Below are 14,910 nucleotides of genomic sequence, written 5' to 3'. Positions count from 1 at the left end.
TTAGTATATACAAATGATTCTTCAAAGTAGTTCATATAAAGGACTGCAAAGGTCGGTGCTACGTTACAGCCCATGGCTGTCCCGGAGATTTGGAAGTAAAATTGATCCTCAAAAAGAAAGCAATTCATTTTAAGTACAAATGTCAGTAGGGAGATAATGAATTCTTGTTCTGGGATAGAGAATTCCGCTTGTTGGCAGATAGTTTCTCTAACACATTCTATCCCGCATCAGTGGGGATGTTAGTGTACAAGCTACTGACATCCATAGTAACCAAAAGGATATTGTCGCCCTCCAGGTTAAGGCTTTGGATCTTGTTGAGAAAATCAGTGGTGTCCTGGATAAAGGAGGCACCCTGTTGAGCATAGATCCTTAATAGGTAATCTAGCATTTTGGCTGCTGGTTGGAAAACAGACTCGCAGCCAGAGACTATTGGTCTGCCTGGAGGGTGTTCCATACTTTTATGAATTTTAGGCAACACGTAGATGACCGGAATACGGGGATAAATTGGAACAAGAATCTCGGCTGCTTTTTTATTGATAATGCCGTCGTTGAGAGCAGTCTCAACTATAGTAGAAAGTTCATTAAGGCATTCTCTGGTGGGATCATAATCTATAGGTGAGTAAATCCCTCGATCACCAAGTTGCCGAAGGATCTCCTGTCTATAGTCCATTTTGTCCATTACAACAATGCCCGAGCCTTTGTCAGCCGGCTTGATGATTATGTCCTTATCATCACGCAGGTTTTTCAAGGCTAGGGTTTGATTTTTAGTTATATTGTGTCTTACCTTGATAGAGGAGGATTTTTTCTCTAGAGATCTGAGATCTTGAAGGACATTTGAGATGTAATCTTCAACCACCTCGTACCTTGTGGGAGGGGAGAATTTGCTGGGAGGTTTGCACCTTTGGATGCGATCCTGGAATGGAGGGAGGACTTCTTGGTTTGTCTGGGTCCATGCTGGTCTTTCGATTTCAATGTAGGCCCGAAGCCTAATGGCCCTAAAGAACTTTGACATTTCTTTGTCTAGGAGATAAGGGTCAGTGAAGTTGGTAGGGACGAATCCAAGTCCCAGGCTCAATGTGGAAATCTTGTCGGTCGATAGATTTTTATGTGATAAATTGATGACTAGATCCTGCGGGATGGATTCCTCAGTCTGGGTATTCATGGTTGGTAAGTAGATCTCGTGCGAATTGGCTCCCGTTGTTGTTGATAGTAGTTGCGCCTTCTTCCTCTTATGTTTCCTTAAGGGGAAAATGAAAATGAAGAACAAACCAAGGTAAGTGTCATCCCTAAACAACTATATAAAAAATCCACGAACTTCCCTCCTTTGCAATTGTGTCCAGCAATCGACATATTTGTCAAATTGGTAAGTGAAGATCTCACTATTCTTAATAGTCAAGGTAAGAGAAGAGAAGAGAATTTAAGTTTAAAAGAAAAAAATGCACTAGATGCACTGAGAGAGTTAAAAGGAGTGCTTTTTAAACAAGCAGATAAAGGAGGCAACGTGGTAGTCTGGCCTGAAAATATGTATATGAGACAGGCCTATAAAATACTCAGAGATAAAAAATGCTACCGGAAATTAGATGCTAATCCCATCCTTACCTTTCAGAAAAATAGCTAAATGATATATTGGATAAAGCTGAAGAAAAACAAACTATTCCATTAAAAATAAAAACTCTACTGATAATACCATCCCCTAGAGTGCCAACATTTTATATGACACCGAAAGTGCACAAGAATACCAAAGATCCACCTGGCCGACCTATTATATCAGGTTATGGGGGACTATGTGAGAAAATTGGTCAATTTATTGACTATCATTTGAAAATGTTAGTAAATACTTTGCCATCCTTCATACAGGATACCACGGCAGCACTAAACAGACTTAACAACATGCAAGTGGAGGAAAATATGATTTTAGTTACAGCAGACGTGGAAGCATTGTATTCGAACATAAGACACGAAGATGGTCTTAAAGCAGTGGCAGAATACCTTAAAGGTAATAATATGGAAGGAGAATTCAATGAACTAATTCTCACTTTATTGAGATTCATTTTGGATCATAATTTCTTTCTTTTTAATGATGAATTTTTCTTGCAAGTACAAGGTGTGGCGATGGGGGCGACATGCGCCCCATCCTATGCCAACCTCTTCTTAGGAGCCTGGGAAAGGGAAATTTTCATGAATGACATGATACCCCACATCAATAAAGTGCACAATTGGATGCGCTTTATTGATGACGTCTTTTTTCTATGGGAGGGTACACAAGATGAACTTAAAAAATTAATTGATACCCTTAACAACAATGACCGCAATATCTTTTTAACCTTCCAGATGGGGAAAGAGGTCACCTTTCTAGATTTGAAGATACGAATAAAAGATGACGGGATTCTAGAAACGGATGTTTATAGAAAAGAAACTGCGGTCAATTCATTACTACATGCTGAGTCATCCTATCTGAAAGCCACCATCAATGGAATACCTACTGGTCAATTTACAAGAATAAAAAGAATTTGTTCCAGTGAAGGTAAGTACGAGGAACGAAGCCAAGAAATGGTGGAAAGATTTAAAGCTAGGGGATACAGTAATAGGCAAATAAAGAGAGGAATTGGCAAAATAAGGAAAAAAACCAGAGAACAACTGCTATGCCCCAATGCAATTAAGACGGATGACCTACCACCTGACACTAGATTTTTAACCAAATATAATAGCCAATGGTGGCAAATAAAAGATATTCTGAAAAAACACTGGAACATCTTGCAAACAGATGTTGTGCTCAACAAATGTATCTCTAAAAAACCTCTCATCACAGCCAAAAGAGCCAAGAATTTTAAAGATTTATTGGTCCACAGCCACTATATAAGCAAGACAGATAGTGACAATAAGGACAAATTAAAGGGATCCTTTCCCTGTGGGACATGGAAGGCATGTAAGAACATAATCAAAACTACTGAATTTACTGGCCTCAATCACAATAAAAAATACAAAATCAGAGAGTACATCTCGTGCTCCTCAAAAGGTGTTATTTATCATGCCAGATGTCCTTGCAATAAGGTATATATAGGATTAACATCGAGAGAATTCAGAGTCCGTATCAGGGAGCACATACGGGATATAGAAAAGAGTAAAGAAGAAAAAGACCTGAAAAATCTCAAAACAATACCCAGACATTTTAAACTATACCATCAAAGTGATGAAAATTTTTTAAAATTTACAGGTATAGACCAGGTGCATATGGGAATACGGGGAGGAGACCTGAATAAAAGACTGGCTCAAATTGAGAGCAAGTGGATTTTTAGATTGGGCACGATGGCACCTAGGGGACTAAATGAAACCCTTGGCTTTAGTTCCTTCCTATAACTGTAGGAGGTTTTAGATAAGTTTTAATATTTAAGTTTAGAAATTAATGTATAATATTTTAATATTGTCTTATTGTAATGATTGTAGAAACTTACCTTTGTGCGTTGGATTGATCGATGGCCGCTGTCTTGGGGGAGGTCCACTGAAGAAGCATATGAAGAGGAAAATAAAGAAATCTATCAAAATCAATAAGAAAGATTGGATACTGAATAAGTATATCTGATTGTTTTATAATTGCCATTAATGATAGAATTATGTACCTGTGAATAATGTTAGTATCTGCATGTTATCTCGTATGACTGTGCGTACGTATATGGCTGGTCCCCAGCCTACTATATATACACAGTGACTAGAAAAAGATTAGAAATAAATATCAAGTATATACATATCTGAGAAAAGAATAGTGAGATAATATATAGGGGGTAATAATCTATATAGAACCACCGATAATGTGACAACAGATCATGAATACAAAGAATGAATATTCATGATATCTAAAATTAAATAGATTTAGTGGGACCAAATAAAATAAGTGACTAACACCATGTATATACATGATATTATATATATATATATATATATATATATACACACACACACACCACATATCACTGTAATACTGTATTTATGTATCTTCATTGAAGAATATATTGATTATTTATGCACTTTGACACTTAATATATGTATCTCACATATGGTTTAATATGCACACGCACTTTATTAAAAATTAACAAATAATAAAATATGTAAAAAAGATATATAAAAATAAATAAAAAAATATTTAATTATGTTATATTGATTAACATATATTAGATATCACACCTATATTTTGTGTAATATACACTTTGGGATTTTATTACTTATACTAGATATAAAATATGAAACAATCATGTAGATGTTATGCACCTTTATTAATATGAATTTTTATTGTATATGTTCAATATGTGAATATGTGATATAAGAAATATGAGATAATCATGTGAATATGGTGATATTATGTACTGCTGCATATATATGGCAGCGGATCGATCAAAGTCTCCGATATATAACATCTAGGAAGTACAGATACTATCCTATAATACATGGTACAAATAGATTAATGAGGAATCTAACAGCTATATCCAGTCCATATGAGAGGTAATTTACACCTCACCGTATATGCCAGTAAGTACACTGAGATTTCAGAGCGTCATAGATTGCGGGTGAGAGGACTTTCGCGGTCCCGTCAGGCAAAGATCCTGGTGACGTCAGACGCATTCTGCCCTCACCTGGATCGCGCAGGCGGAAGGGCGGAAGTGCCATTTGAATTCTCATCTAGCCATCGTATGACGCGCCACGCACGAAATCGACGGCAGTGGAATGACATGACATCAACAGACCGAGTCATTGGTCAACAACCGCATTTAAAGACCTCACCGTTCATTAGAAAATTAGCCCCTCCTGATGAAGCAATAAAGCGAAACGTGCGTCGAGGAGCACGCCAAACAGAGCCAATCCACATTGACACACTACTTTATACAGGGTAAGGAAAAAAGAGACTTTGACCGGCTTGCTTGCATAGATATGGTAGCACCTGTTGATGCACCTTATAAGTTATTTTATGTCGGCCGCAGTACTTTAATGTCATCCACACCTGTAATATATTCATGCTAATGCACCTTAGGCTTAGATAGCTGTGAGCACATCCAGAGCCGGCTTCCATATTTGTATGCTGACCTGGGCGTTTTCACACAGCTCCCATATAGCGAGACAACCAACTATTTAGCAATAATCCTTAGTGATGTCAATGAGGACTGTCTTTTATGGTACTCTGTATGGTCTCTGCATTCATGTTTTTGTAAATGTCTTTTATGTATATGTCTTTTATGTCATTTAATAAAAATAATAAACTATTTTAATGGATATCATATAGTACCGATCCTCCTTTAAGTTGATTTATATTTAATTGGTATATCCCTGCTAACAACAGGCTGTGTTGATCTAGTTGACTCTTATGTTTCCTGCCTGACCTCCTCGGCGGCCTCCTCCTCTCGATCTTGGTGGTCCTCTCTCAAAAAAAAAAAAAAAAAAAAAAAAAAAAAAAAAAAATCGACCTCACCACTAGTGCTGGATGAGGCTAATTCTTGAGTATTGGATGGACCAGAAGTGGGAAAACTACGGGTTACTGTACGGTAAACTTGATTTGTCGCGTAGTCTTGGATGTCTCTTAGGCATTTGGACCTTTTACGATCTTCTAAGTTCCGTCTGAAGAAGTTATTTTTTATTGAGATGTTGTTTTTAATAGATGCAGCTTCTTCTCCCGGGACTTCCTGAATAAGTCTTTGTTGTAGGGAATTAATTTCTTCTTGAGTTTGTCTCAATTCTAAGCTTGCACGTTCCACAGTAAGGAGAATAATATCTAGCGAGGCTTTGTTGAGAATTCTTTCAAATTGATTACGAAAATCAGGGTCATCTGAAAATAAAGTTGGGCGCAGGTTGCACCGCAATCCCCTAGGGATAATTTTCTTATTGTGGTATTCCACCAAGGTGGCAATATGCAGTTCCAATGAGATCGCTTTTCTGTAGATCTTTTCCAGTGAGTCAAGAGACACTCTTTGGTTCGTGCTGGATAGGAATTCATTAGAAGCGGTTATGGATGAAGTGATCCAACGTGCATCCTCTTCAGAGAATGAAAATACTCTACTGTTGGCACTTTGTGCAGTAGAGTGAAGAAATGACATTTGGAAAAATTATAGAAAGAGAAGTATCAAAGATGGTGCACGTTGGTCTGTGGTGGAGTAGATCAATACTGGAATCACAAAGCGACCACGGCACTCTGTCTAGGGGTGGTGGGTGTCGGGTGCACGTCTAGGTACGTTCCTGGCTCCACCTCTTGGAACTGATAGGTAATAAAGTAATTGTAGACAGCACTCCAATATGAGATAATGCTTTTTTTATTATTTTTGCCGGACATAAAGGTCATTTTAGGACTGAATGAAGACAACGTTTCGGGCAAATTATATGCCCTTCATCAGGCTGATGTAATACAAAAAGAAACATGAAAAAATAATCAGAATAAGAATAATGACGGGTAATGTATGCATATATCAAAATATACACGTTAAAAGAAACCATGATTTTCACGAAATTTCGACTAAGATATTGTGAAGACAACATCTGTGAATATATACAATAGTAGACATGATGAGAGGATATATGAAAACATGATTCAAAGCAAGTAATTGATTAAAGTATAATCATAATAAGTGTACATGATTCTTCATATATTCCAATAAAAGACTTCATATATTTCAAAAGGACTTCATATATTTACAAAACGCGGATATCCAGCCAAATAGCTGGCTAACACCATGTACTATAAGTATATAATATCAGATAACATCAGATATCAGAAAGAAAGGACCAGTAGAGGTGCAGTACACAGCAAGTGGAGTAAGAGAAAGGGAGAAAAGGGGCAGTATTAGAGGGAATGAAGGAAGAGGCTCAGAGTGTATACACGTGCAAATATGCCAATATGTGTGTCAGAAGCCTGCTGGGGATGGTGGGCGGCCCAGACAGCGACATAATATAGGGTCAGAGGAGCAGGAGGCTGGTAGTGATGTGAGGCTTACCTAGTAGCGTGAGTAGAATCAAAGTGGGCCGGCGCGTCTGGGAGCGATTTAAATAGGCGGGTTCCCGCCTTGTGCATGAAGCGCCTGATCTCGCAGTGTTGCGAGAATCATGACGTAGGCCGGTGTGACGTGTAGTGTGTGGTTGGCGCATGCGCACGAAAAGCAGAATATGTGCGCATGTCATCCGAGAGGTACCAACCATGAATACCCAGACTGAGGAATCCATCCCGCAGGATCTAGTCAATATGTGCGCATGCGCACGTCATCCGAGAGGTACCAACCATGAATACCCAGACTGAGGAATCCATCCCGCAGGATCTAGTCATCAATTTATCACATAAAAATCTATCGACCGACAAGATTTCCACATTGAGCCTGGGACTTGGATTCGTCCCTACCAACTTCACTGACCCTTATCTCCTAGACAAAGAAATGTCAAAGTTCTTTAGGGCCATTAGGCTTCGGGCCTACATTGAAATCGAAAGACCAGCATGGACCCAGACAAACCAAGACGTCCTCCCTCCATTCCAGGATCGCATCCAAAGGTGCAAACCTCCCAGCAAATTCTCCCCTCCCACAAGGTACGAGGTGGTTGAAGATTACATCTCAAATGTCCTTCAAGATCTCAGATCTCTAGAGAAAAAATCCTCCTCTATCAAGGTAAGACACAATATAACTAAAAATCAAACCCTAGCCTTGAAAAACCTGTGTGATGATAAGGACATAATCATCAAGCCGGCTGACAAAGGCTCAGGCATTGTTGTAATGGACAAAATGGACTATAGACAGGAGATCCTTCGGCAACTTGGTGATCGAGGGATTTACTCACCTATAGATTATGATCCCACCAGAGAATGCCTTAATGAACTTTCTACTATAGTTGAGACTGCTCTCAACGACGGCATTATCAATAAAAAAGCAGCCGAGATTCTTGTTCCAATCTATCCCCGTATTCCGGTCATCTACGTGTTGCCTAAAATTCATAAAAGTATGGAACACCCTCCAGGCAGACCAATAGTCTCTGGCTGCAAGTCTGTTTTCCAACCAGCAGCCAAAATGCTAGATTACCTATTAAGGATCTATGCTCAACAGGGTGCCTCCTTTATCCAGGACACCACTGATTTTCTCAACAAGATCCAAAGCCTTAACCTGGAGGGCGGCAATATCCTTTTGGTTACTATGGATGTCAGTAGCTTGTACACTAACATCCCCACTGATGCCGGGATAGAATGTGTTAGAGAAACTATCTGCCAACAAGCGGAATTCTCTATCCCAGAACAAGAATTCATTATCTCCCTACTGACATTTGTACTTAAAATGAATTACTTTCTTTTTGAGGATCAATTTTACTTCCAAATCTCCGGGACAGCCATGGGCTGTAACGTAGCACCGACCTTTGCAGTCCTTTATATGAACTACTTTGAAGAATCATTTGTATATACTAACGAATTATTCACTCATCATGTGAAATGTTGGTACAGATATATTGATGATATCTTTTGTATTTGGCAGGGTCCAATGGAAGACCTATACACCTTCCACAGAATCATCGACTCGGCCACAGATTCTATCTCTCTCTCCTTGACCTGCAGCGACACTGAGATTTCATTTTTGGATGTCCTAGTAAGGGTAAGCAACAATACATTGCAAACAGACCTCTACACCAAACCCACTGACAGGAATAGCCTCCTTAGACATAACTCTTTCCATCCTCCAGGGCTTATTCATTCTTTACCGTGTTCACAACTGATGCGGGTTAAACGCATTGTATCGGGTCCGGATGTCATTAATTCCAGATTCATTGAAATGGCGAACAAATTCCTCAGTAGAGGTTTCCCTAAACATGTTCTGGAGGAACATATTGAAAAAACCAATCACTTGTCCAGAACTGATCTTCTCAAACCCAAACAGTTTAGATCGACACACAAACGTATCCCGTGCGTCACTACATTTTCTCATCTGAGCCCTGACATCAAACGGATCATATATAAACATTGGTCCATTTTATCTAACAATTTCCCTATTATTTTCCCAGACAAACCGCTCATGTCTTACAAAAGAGGAAAAAATATTAGGGACAATATTATACGGTCCGACCTTGGTTCCAACAAAATTCATAGCGTTCAAGCTACAATTACCGGCTCTCCCATTAAAGGCACATATCCCTGTTTATCCTGTGCTCAATGCGGAAATGTCACCAAAGGCCCGACCTTTACCCATCCATCCACTGGCAAAAGGTTTAACATTCATGGCCACTACTCCTGTTTGTCCAATTTTGTCGTTTACCTAATCAAATGCCCATGTGGACTAGGATATGTCGGGGAAACCATCCAAAAAATAAAAGAACGCATATCCCAACACAAGTCTAACATACGCACCACTAAACTTGAAGCTCCCCTTGTCCAACACGTTACCAAGTATGGCCACTCAGTCAGCCAACTTCGTTTTCAAGTCATCGACTGGATACCACCACTCAGACGAGGGGGCAACCGTGAGCTGCTGCTACAGGAGAGAGATGTCTTGGATCCGACGTCTCAATACTTTAGAACCTCATGGCCTTAACAAAGACTACATCTTAGACTAACCAATTATCCTCTTCATTTCCCTGTCTCTTCCTCTTTTCCTTTTCTCTCTCCCCCTTTTTCTCTTCCCTCTGCTTTTCCTGTCCTTTCTTCCTTTTTCCCTTCCCATTCTCCCATGTTAACCCCTTATGTTTTTTCTTTCAGGGCCAGAGCCGTCTACTAACGGGTGGCGACACCCGCGAAGCACGCCCTAGCCGTTGGTATACATGCAATTACCCATTATGTACTTATGTTGTCCTTCTTTTGTTATATATGTATGACATTTCCACCCACTTCTCCCTAGGGCCATTTACCCATTTAGGCCACAACATGTCCTGTGTCCTTTGACCTATACCATTTTCGACGATATGTTCCTCTTAACATCTCACTTTCACCTATCTCTCCCTAGAGTCATCCAGGCTGCAATATGTCTTGTGCTCTTTCACCTATTAAGTTTCTCTTAACATCCCATGTCTCTACACTAATATTGCATACTATTGTCCTACATCATTCCTTCAACTTAGATTTAAATAACTACCATCGGTCCTCTGACCTCTTACATATCCACAGTCAGCGCTTCTCTCTAGGACCGCTTCGTCCCAGCCACCCCCGGCGCGCATGCGCCGACACTCTAACTGCTATTACTAGCAGTATAGGCTTCCTTTTACCTCTCGGATGACGTGCGCATGCGCCAACCACACACTACACGTCACACCGGCCTACGTCATGATTCTCGCAACACTGCGAGATCAGGCGCGTCATGCACAAGGCGGGAACCCGCCTATTTAAATCGCTCCAATACGCCACCCAGACGCGCCGGCCCACTTTGATTCTACTCACGCTACTAGGTAAGCCTCACATCACTACCAGCCTCCTGCTCCTCTGACCCCATATTATGTCGCTGTCTGGGCCGCCCACCATCCCCAGCAGGCTTCTGACACACATATTGGCATATTTGCACATGTATACACTCTGAGCCTCTTCCTTCATTCCCTCTAATACTGCCCCTTTTCTCCCATTCTCTTACTCCACTTGCTGTGTACTGCACCTCTACTGGTCCTTTCTTTCTGATATCTGATGTTATCTGATATTATATACTTATAGTACATGGTGTTAGCCAGCTATTTGGCTGGATATCCGCGTTTTGTAAATATATGAAGTCCTTTTAAAATATATGAAGTCTTTTTTTGGAATATATGAAGAATCATGTACACTTTAATCAATTACTTGCTTTGAATCATGTTTTCATATATCCTCTCATCATGTCTACTATTGTATATATTCACAGATGTTGTCTTCACAATGTCTTAGTCGAAATTTCGTGAAAATCATGGTTTCTTTTAACATGTGTATATTTTGATATATGCATACATTACCCGTCAATATTCCTATTCTGATTATTTTTCATGTTTCTTTTTGTATTACATCAGCCTGATGAAGGGCATATAATTTGCCCGAAACGTTGTCTTCATTCAGTCTTAAAAGGACCTTTATGTCCGGCAAAAATAATAAAAAAAAGCATTCTCTCATATTGGAGTGCTGTCTACAATTACTTTATTACCTATCAGTTCCAAGAGGTGGAGCCAGGAACGTACCTAGACGTGCACCCGACACCCACCACCCCTAGACAGAGTGCCGTGGTCGCTTTGTGATTCCACCAATGTATAAATGGTGGACTGAGATTTTTAAACAATGCAATCTAATATGCAAATCCAAAACCTCGCTTTCACCTCAACTTGCTCTCTTAGGCCTCCCCCCCTCCCACACATCCACCAGCGTCACACCACTGTTTAAAAAACTGCTTTCGGCAGCACGCCTTTTAGTTCCTAGATATTGGCTATCCCCGGACCTCCCACCACTATATCATTGGATAAACAAGGTGGATACCATCTATAGATTCGAAGATTTAGCTGCTTGGGAAAACCGTTCTCATAATAAATTCAGCGCCCTTTGGAAACCTTGGGAAGATTTCAGGCACTTTAGCAATATCCATTGATTGTATTATGATATATTATTTCTATTAGAAACATAAGTTACAACTATTAACAGTTCTACAATGTGACTAGAGATGACATCTACCTTGTTAATTTAGTTACTATATTTGTAGCTACGCAGTACGATATTGTAAACGTCTACATATTGTTCATTTACTTCAACCTATATGTACTACTGAATTACTTTTTCAATATAGTATTGAAAATTGAAAAAAAATAATAAAAAATTCAGTTCTCCTTTTGATAATCAAATTTACAAGTGAGAGGGAATGTTGTTGCAATAATTTTTCCCATTCCTCACTAAATATAGGACTATGTAGATCCTGTGCTGGAGTTTTGGTTAAGGTCAAACCTTTTGGGACCTTTCCACATTCTACAAACCTTTTTAAGGTCTTGATCTCCCATCTTTGTCTCAGTTGTTTCACAAATAGTATCTCTAGATCTTTGAATGTGTTCCTAATTGACAAAACATCTTCAGCATTGTCCTTATTATTGTTAAATATAAAATTCTCTACTTTCAATCTCTTGGTCTCAACATGGTCCCAAATGTCTATGGTATCCAGGATATCCTGTGCAGACATCGTGAGTGCAATAGGGAAAAATATATAATATAAGGTTGGATGTCGCACTAGGATATCTGAAACCCCAAAAGAGGTGCTCCTTACCTATCGAGAACACTCATTTGATCACTGTATAGTAACATAAGAAAGAATGTGGAACAGGGCACTCTCAGAAATTTCGGACCATTAAGAGATGCAAGAAATGTATATTTTATTGTTGTACTAAATATTGTAAAACAGTGTGAAAGACAATATCATAATAGGGTTTATCCAGATATTCCTGTAATTACCCTATATAATGTATGTTCACTATGTCCTGCCTATATAAACCACTGTACCCCAAATATACTGTACCCTAACTTCTCCATATAGGTACCAACCAGCTCGCACTATAGATAGCACCATTAAGATAGGAAGAACCAGCGATCCAAAAGGGATGTATTCTCTAATCAATTGAATAAATACCCAAGAAAACCTATTGGTATTTCGTAATATACTGTATGCAGCAAATTTTGACCCTGGGGGACTGATCGCCCTTGGGGCTATAAAGTACCATATATTCTGCGCATGCTCCCATTAAGCCACTTTGAATACCGGGCTGGAGCTCCTTACTACATCTGATATTACTATGGTACTTCCGGTCATGCGCTGGCTGAAACGCAGGACCCTACCTTATGCGGTCCACAGTGGACCCTCCTGGTCTATGCGCCTGCGTGAACTGAACACTTCCGTCTCGGACGCAGCATTGAGAATGCGCCGGGTGGAACACACGATTTCATCTCGTGCGTTCCACAGCTGACCTCCGGGACCGCCGCGCATGCGCGCTTAAGGCATTTCCGCTTCCGGACACATCAGCTGGAACGCACGCCACAACATGCGGTAAGCGACTCACCGCTATCTAATTAAGGGTAATATAATGGGTATTTAAGGGGACAGTCCTAGACACTCGTCCTGGACTGCATCTATCCAGTGGGTTTATCAAAAAGAAAAAGAAAAGTGATTGTGCTTGACGGCTATCTAACCGTTACCTTATCAGATTACATACCCCTGATGAATCTGACAGTATCTACTGTCAGAGGAAACGCGTCGGGATTTAAAAAGATAAAACAACATCTGGCTGCTGATATTTGGAGGACTCTTCTATAGGGTGAGAAAAATAGGGATAGCCACCGATAAGTGGGGTCGCTCCTTCTGGGGTGATTCTCCCGCATCTAGGCGGGAGACCTCTCCGCTTTCAGGCAGGGCCACACTAGTTGTATAGGGATAGTCCTCCTGTCCTAGTGTCCCAGGACCCAGAGTGTATGGTACCTAACAACAACTGACGTTACCTTCCAGCACATCAAGCTGCCTCTGGAGACCGCATAGAGCCATCTATTTCGCCTGGATATCCGGAAAGAAGGACCGTCTATTTCTTATGCAACTAACCGTGAGTTACAAATATAAGAAGTAATCAAACCCTATTCTCATCCAGCATTTAGTACCTCGCATATGTATCTGTATATACAGACTAATACAGCCTGATGAATCATACGCAGTCTATCAATATTGTATATGTGGGACTTATTTTTAATTGAAAATGATAAAAGCTAAGTTTTAGTAGGATAATAAATCAGTGAAATAACAATGGACCTCCCTATAAAAACATATCAAAAGTTTAAGACCACTTGAAAAATGGCAAAAAATCTTATTTTACATTGTTGGATCTTAACAAGGTTCCAAGTAGAGCTTCAAAATGCAACAAGAAGAAATGAGAGTGAGAAAAAACATTTTTTGAGCATTCAATTAATTTAAAATGATTAAACTGAAACAGGCTGTTTTTCAGCTGATCCATATTTTAGGACCACATGCCTTTAAAAGGCCAAATCCGTGCAAAGATGTCGATTCATTGTCATTTTCTGTCAGGTAGTCACACGTTGTGATGGCAAAGGCAAAAAAACTCTCCCTTTTTGAACGTGGTCGGGTTGCTGAACTGCATAAGCAGGGTCTCTCACAGCGCGCCATCGCTGCTGAGGTGGGACGCAGTAAGACAGTCATTTGGAATTTCTTAAATGGTCCTGAGGGTTATGGAACAAAAAAGTCAAGTGGAAGACCCAAAAAAATGTCATCAGCACTGAGCCGGAGGATCCAATTGACTGTCCGTCAAGACACTGGACGATCCTCAACCCAAATTAAGGCCCTTACTGGTGCTGACTGCAGCCCCATAACCATCAGACGGCATCTGAGACTGAAGGGCTTCAAAAACAAAAAACGTCTTCAAAGACCTCGTCTCCTTGAACGCCACAGAACTGCTCGTTTGGACTTTGCAAGAGAGCACTAAACATGGGACATTCAAAAGGTGGAAGAAAGTTTTATTCTCTGATGAGAATTTTTTTTACCTTGATGGTCCTGATGGTTTCCAACGTTACTGGCATGACTAGCAGACCCTTAGAGGTCTGGAATGTGCTGGATAACACTGACATAATGCTATCAGTGTTATCCAATACATTCCAGAACTGTAGGGGTTACATAGAATCATAAATCAATATAATGCTATGTGACCAGGACGGAGCTCCTGCAGACACACTGTGGTGTGAAGCCAGCACAATCTTATCAATGCACAGACTAGTAATGTATGTAATTAAACCGTTTGATAATAAATGATTTAATCTATTATCATTATTCGACAAGTATTCACTTACAAATAGGGGATAGCTGTCACGGATGTAGTAGGGGAGAACACCAAAAGACAACAAGAAGGAAGGGGAAAGAGACTAGGCCTCAACGCTAGGGAAGAAAAAGGGTCACCACCTAGAAAACCCTGCTTCTGGCGCTAACTCCTATCCGTATG

This window comes from Bufo bufo, chromosome 6 (genome assembly GCF_905171765.1).
Source record: "Bufo bufo chromosome 6, aBufBuf1.1, whole genome shotgun sequence".
In the NCBI taxonomy this organism is placed as follows: Eukaryota; Metazoa; Chordata; class Amphibia; order Anura; family Bufonidae; genus Bufo; species Bufo bufo.
Note: the sequence above shows the minus strand (reverse complement) of the source record.